Source organism: Carassius auratus, chromosome 31 (genome assembly GCF_003368295.1).
Source record: "Carassius auratus strain Wakin chromosome 31, ASM336829v1, whole genome shotgun sequence".
NCBI lineage: Eukaryota > Metazoa > Chordata > Actinopteri > Cypriniformes > Cyprinidae > Carassius > Carassius auratus.
Genome location: NC_039273.1, coordinates 17,081,993 through 17,088,633, shown reverse-complemented (window position 1 = coordinate 17,088,633; position 6,641 = coordinate 17,081,993). Strand labels below are relative to the sequence as shown.

The following is a 6,641-nucleotide window of genomic DNA, read 5'->3' as shown; positions in this document are numbered from 1 at the left end:
CTGACATTTTCGGGCTGTAGAGGTCCTCTCTAGGTGCTGATTCACCATATGTACTGGATCCAGGTGACTGCAGTGACCATCTGATCTGGATACAGACTGGATCTGGTGGCTACAATGACCTCTGAAAAAGAAAGAAACAGACTAACATTAGCGTAGATTCCATTCCTCTAACAATGTAACAAATATATTGTGTGTTATTAGAAGTGTTCCCAGTTCCAGTTATAAATAAACTAATTAAAGCTGCAGTAGGGAACTTTTGTAAAAATGTATTTTTTTTTTACATATTTGTGGAACCTGTCATTATGTCCTCACAGTAGAATATGAGACAGATAATCTGTGAAAAAATCAAGCTCCTCTGGCTCCTCCCAGTGGTCCTATTGCCATTTGCAGAAATTCCGCATCCGGTAAGAAACAACCAATCAGAGCTGCAGTCCGTAAATTTTTTTGTGTTCAAAATTTACAAAATGTATATAATAAGCGAGTACACCATGAATCCATTTTCCAAACTGTGTTTTTAGCCTGTCCTGAATCACTAGGGTGCACCTATAATAAGTGTTTATACACTGTAAAAAATAATTCAGTGGCTTAGTAAATTTCACAAAAATAAAGAGCTATATTTACTTAATAAAATCTTTTGAAATCATTTAAGTGATATTTTGAGTGGGTCAGGTTAAAAATAATAATTAAAAATCCAACAAATAATTTCTCTAAAATTTACATATATTATTTAAGTTTATTTAATGAAAATAAATAAGTATTTAACTAACTAATTATATTTTTAACATACCCTCAATATTTCTGGTGAATTCTAATATAAATATTTGATAATTATTTACTTGTACTGATCTGTTTTAGAAACTAAAATTATTAAGTATTTCCTACCAATTTTCCTAAATAAAGTTCCAGCTTAATAAAAAACGGTTTAAATAAATTAAGTAAATTTCGCGGCTAAAGTGATCACGTGTGCAGCTCCGCAGGAAAAAAAAATCTGCTTTCCTCAGCAGAGACGTCGACTAACCATACTCCTCACAACTCCTGGTTAAGTAAGGTTAGTCAGCTAATCCTACTTACGTTTGTAACACTTTATTATAAAGTTAATAATTATTAAGCATTTCCTAACAATTGTCTTTGTATTTTACGTCATCTTCAACAAGTTTCGTAACTTAATCGAGGTCACCTGAAGGACGGCGTTCCTGAGTTTCCTCAGCAACGGCAAGACCCGCACTCCTCTCATATCGGGGTACGTTATGTAATTTAGCCAGCTTAAACTAAATATTTTTGTGATGTTTAATTCAGAAGTTAATTATTAAGGATTTCCTAACAATTGTGTTTGTATTTTGCGACATCTTAAGAAGTTTAACGAGTTTCGCGGCTCAAGCAAGAGGCACCTGTCACTGAAGGACTGCTTTTCTCAGCAACGACGTGAACAGCATTAACGTTACTCGAATTTCCTGTAAGTAGTCATTTTATAACGATGTATATTTGCAATACTTTATTCAAAAGTTGATTAAACATTGACCGTGTGTACGTGTACATAACAGTGTAGTTTTCTAAGTTAGTTAGTGGGGCAGCGATATGTATGTTAGGGTTTTTTTTTTGAGTGGATTAACTTTCGTACTATTTGGATCACCGTTTAACCGCCATTTGAAAGTCTAACGATAAGTGTACCGTGGTCCAGCAACTATAACTATACATGCCCAATGGAAAACGATTTTGTACAGGTTCCCCTTTGGGGTCAGTGGCTTGTCAAAAGGGAACACATCATTTATGAACTTTCAAATGACATTCTGTCTTGTAAAAAGCTGTCACGTTGTTGTAAAACATCATAATTACTACATGAACTCAAGTATGAGCTCTTAAATAACCACTAAAAATACGCCATGCAAAAGTATTTAAAATGGCGTGGACATAACATAGACTGGTGCGTTTTAATCAGCTCCCACTATAGGGAGTCAGCCAGTTTAAGGCCTGCTCCGTTGTAAAATCATTCTAGTACACTGAAACCTAGATCACATACAATATCGGTCAAAAGTTTGAAAACAGTAAGCTTTTTAATGTTTCTAAAATAAGTTTCTTAAGCTCATTAAGCTTGCATTTATTTAAAAAAAAAAATTATGCAGAAAAAACAACCGTCTATTATCCCCCCCTACCCTCTATGGCTATTTGGCTGGTAATTTTTTTAGGGTTACTCGCCAGACTGATATAATATTTATATACACACACACACACACACACACACACACATATATATATATATATATATATACACATACATACATACATATAGTCACCGCAGCTGTTTCAAAACAAATCCAGACCTGGTGGGTATTGAAGGACAGCGGAGGCTGGGGGAGGGGTACATTGTTTTAATTTTAATTAAAGTAATATTTTTGTTCCCTGAAACAGATCAGTTTAATTTTGCATCCTTAAATAGTTTGATAGAAATTTCACAAATATATTATGTGTATTATAAATAAACAATTTGTTAGTCAAATACTAAATTGTTTTAGTGGAAAAAAAAAAGATAAAATATAACTGTACATTTTAGATAAAATTAACTGTTGTATTTTTAGTCAATTATTATGTTTACATTTATGTATTTGGCAGACGCTTTTATCCAAAGCAACTACATTGCATTTCAAGGTACACATTTACAATCTTATAATATTCAGAGATTTTATTAAGTTCATAAAGTTAAATATTATTGTAATATTTACTAAGCCACAGAATTATTTAGAGGGTTAAGGGTTGAGTGTGAGGGTTAATGCAATGCATATTTTTTTTCAAGTAGTGCAATTAAACAAGCTTTTTTGTTTCAAAACCATTAGTCATTTTACTTAAATATTAAACATGTTTATAAAGAAATTGGTTGAAATAATGCGGACCTCAATAAAAGCCTATAGCATTGATTTAAAGCATAGAAGCTCACAGTTAGTCTCTTTTCATTTTTCTTTTAGGTTTATTGTTAAAAATAAATGTCCCTATGTAGAAAATTAACCTGTCCTCTTGTTAAGAAGAATGCTGTTCATTTTTGCAACTCCTCCCCCTAGTAAACTTTGTTTGAGATTTTACCTATCATATGGTTCAACAGAATGTTTGCTTCTTCAGGTGCTATTTGTTTTGTGTATTTATCGCTTTCTTGTAACATTCAGGTTTGAATGTTAGCTCTAACCAGTTATCTTTAAAATTTGCCTGTAGGGTTCAGCTGATCTACCCGTCTTCGTACACGCAGAGTTGGCAGAGGAGGTCATAAAAATCTACATCCTTCGGGACAATGATGGGGCAGTCAGCGATGTAGGAGTTGTGATTGAGGGCATCACTGTCCTCCGCAGTCTTGGGAATCTCAGCAGAGCCTGCTGCTATCTTTTGGGAGTCACGTATGCATTGGATTTGAGATATCCCAAGACCCACAAATACAGGTCCTTCTCAAAAAATTAGCTTATTGTGATAAAGTTCATTATTTTCCATAATGTAATGATAAAAATTAAACTTTCATATATTTTAGATTCATTGCACACCAACTGAAATATTTCAGGTCTTTTATTGATTTAATACTGATGATTTTGGCATACAGCTCATGAAAACCCCAAATTCTCAAAACATTAGCAAATTTCATCCGACCAATAAAAGAAAAGTGTTTTTAATACAAAAAAAAAGTCAACCTTTAAATAATTATGTTCAGTTATGCACTCAATACTTCGGGAATCCGTTTGCAGAAATGACTGCTTCAATGCAGCGTGGCATGGAGGCAATCAGCCTGTGGCACTGCTGAGGTGTTATGGAGGCCCAGGATGCTTCGATAGCGGCCTTAAGCTCATCCAGAGTGTTGGGTCTTGCGTCTCTCAACTTTCTCTTCACAATATCCCACAGATTCTCTATGGGGTTCAGGTCAGGAGAGTTGGCAGGCCAATTGAGCACAGTAATACCATGGTCAGTAAACCATTTACCAGTGGTTTTGGCACTGTGAGCAGGTGCCAGGTCGTGTTGAAAAACGAAATCATCTCCATAAAGCTTTTCAGCAGATGGAAGCATGAAGTGCTCCAAAATCTCCTGATAACTAGCTGCATTGACCCTGCCCTTGATAAAACACAGTGGACCAACACCAGCAGCTGACATGGCACCCCAGACCATCACTGACTGTGGGTACTTGACACTGGACTTCAGGCATTTTGGCATTTCCTTCTCCTCGGTCTTCCTCCAGACTCTGGCACCTTGATTTCCGAATGACATCCAAAATTTGCTTTATGCTATATTATAATGCTATATGCCAAAATCATCACTATTAAAACAATAAAAGACCTGAAATATTTTAGTTGTTGTGCAATGAATCAAAAATATATGAAAGTTTAATTTTTATTAATACATTATGGAAAATAATGAACTTTTATCATAATATAAATTTTTTTTGAGAAGGACCTGTACTCACTTGAGTTGTTCCAAAAACTGTTTCTTGAGCTGGATCCTCCAAAACTCTCTGTTAATGTTTAGAGGTTAAAAAATTATCTTCTTGCACAGTAGTGGTTCATGATCATCCCACAGAATGGGTATTCCTGATGGAAGTGTTTTTGTTATCGGATTAATTCTGTTGAAGGGATAGTTCACTCAAAAAGATGATGTTGTCATAATTTACTCTCCCTCAATTTGTCCCAAACCTGTACGAGTTTCTTTCTTCTGTTGAACACAAAAGATATTTTAAGTGAAGTGACGTGACATTCAGCCAAGTATTAAAGAGTGTTGGTTAACGCATTTAAAGGTTGCCATTGACTTTGCATTGTAGCCTTTTTTTTTTTTTTTTCTACCATGGAAGTCAATGGCAACTTTCAACTGTCTGTTAACCAACATTCATTAAAATATCTTTTGTGTTCAACAGAAGAAAGAAACTCTACAGGTTTGGGACAACTTGAGGGCGAGTACATTATGACAACATCATCTTTTTGGGTGAACTATCCCTTTAATATTGATGTAAGTGTTGCTTTTTTTTTATGGTTTAATGAGTGGTAATGAGTGTGACTGCAAATGGCTGGTATGCACCAGGAACAAAGTAAGATGTCATTTCTCTTACGGCTATCATATTTTACATGTAATCTACTTGAATACTAAGATGGATGAAATGTTTCATAAGGTTTAATCATTTCCCTTATGGCTGCTTTACAGTTTTTAATTTTTGCAATCTACTGGAATATTAAAATGGATAAAATGTTTCAAAGGTTGATTTTAGACTTTGTCTGATGTTTAATTGATAAATAAATGTTTAATAAAAAATGTGTTTCTTTCTTTATTTGGTTTTATTATATTAATTGTAAAGGGTAAATGGTGTAAAAAAAAAGTGAATGCAACATTTTGATCATTTATAGTCCAATATTAAGTTAAATTCACTTTTACATGTAGTAAACATAGCACATTTGTTTGGTTAAATTTCATCCAATATTTCAATTATATCTACTCAATATTTTTTGTTTATTTTACATAGAATTACAGTTGTGGTGTTTTATAATTTTGATTATATCTAATTAATTTTATTTCTCATATAAAGTTATTCAGTTATTCAGATTTACTTAATTTTTTTACTTACAATTACTCAATTTAAACAGTACATTTCATTGATTTCACAGCTTTAAAATTTACTCAATTTTTTTGAGTGTAAAAATGTTTCACCAAAAAAATTGAGTAAATAATAGTTAAACTTTTTACAGTGTATCCTGACTATTTTCGATTGCTTCTGGGTACCGCGGTGGAGTAACCCAGTACCTTTGTGATTCTTCATAGACATAAACAGAGAAGTAGCTCCGGCTACGATGTTCTTCTGCAAGACTCAAGCAGTTATGTTTATTAACCGCTAGAGGTGTCAAAAGTTACTGACTGCAGCTTTAATGCAGTCTAAAAATCCTTTAATGGATTTGGATATTAGAAGCGTATTAGTGTCTTATGTGTACGCCAGGTTAATTAATCTAGATTTTAACTGCAAGACTGTCAGATTGCCAAACAATGTTAGGTAGATTATTCCAGAGTTTTGGCACTAAATAGGAAAAGGATCTGCCACTTACAATTGATTTTTCTAGGACTATGTGAATTGAAAAGACTCATCCAGATGTGAAGCCATTAATATTCTTAGGACTAGGTGACACAGTGAATTCTAGGACTAGGTATTATCAAATTGCCAGAGTTTTTAGAAGGCAGCGGACGTGGAGAACTATAATGTAACAAGAGCTCATTCAAATACTGAGGTGCTAAACCATTCAGGAGTTTATAAGTAATAAGCAAGATTTTAAAATCTATACGATGTTTAATAGGGATCCAGTGCAGTGTTGACAGAACCAGGCTAATATGGTCATACTTCCTGGTTGTAGTAAGAATTACAAATGAGGTATAATAATGCAATAAAGAAAAGAGTTACAAAGCATAAATATTACAGAATGCAATGGATAATAATTCTGAAAAAAAGACCTGATGTTTGTGCTTTTCAGATTGCAGAAATATAGGCCTATAGCCTAGGCCATATGTTTTTATTGCCAATTGATGGGGCAACATATTTTTGTGTGAAAATAAATCTTAAAGAGGTTTGTTTTGTTTTAAAAATCTCTGTCAATGCAAAATTACATTTAAAGGCAGTTAATCACTGAATACAGTGATGTCATTATTCA

At 33.6% G+C, this 6,641-nt stretch overlaps 1 long non-coding RNA gene across 1 annotated transcript; it reads left to right on the top strand.

Annotated features, from left to right (window-relative positions):
- The first annotated feature begins 918 nt into the window (after positions 1-918).
- On the top strand, positions 919-1,393 carry LOC113051112 (uncharacterized). Its single transcript, XR_003276855.1, has 3 exons — positions 919-1,048; positions 1,155-1,240; positions 1,353-1,393. It is a non-coding gene; the product is annotated as an uncharacterized LOC113051112 (long non-coding RNA).
- Positions 1,394-6,641: the final 5,248 nt, after the last annotated feature.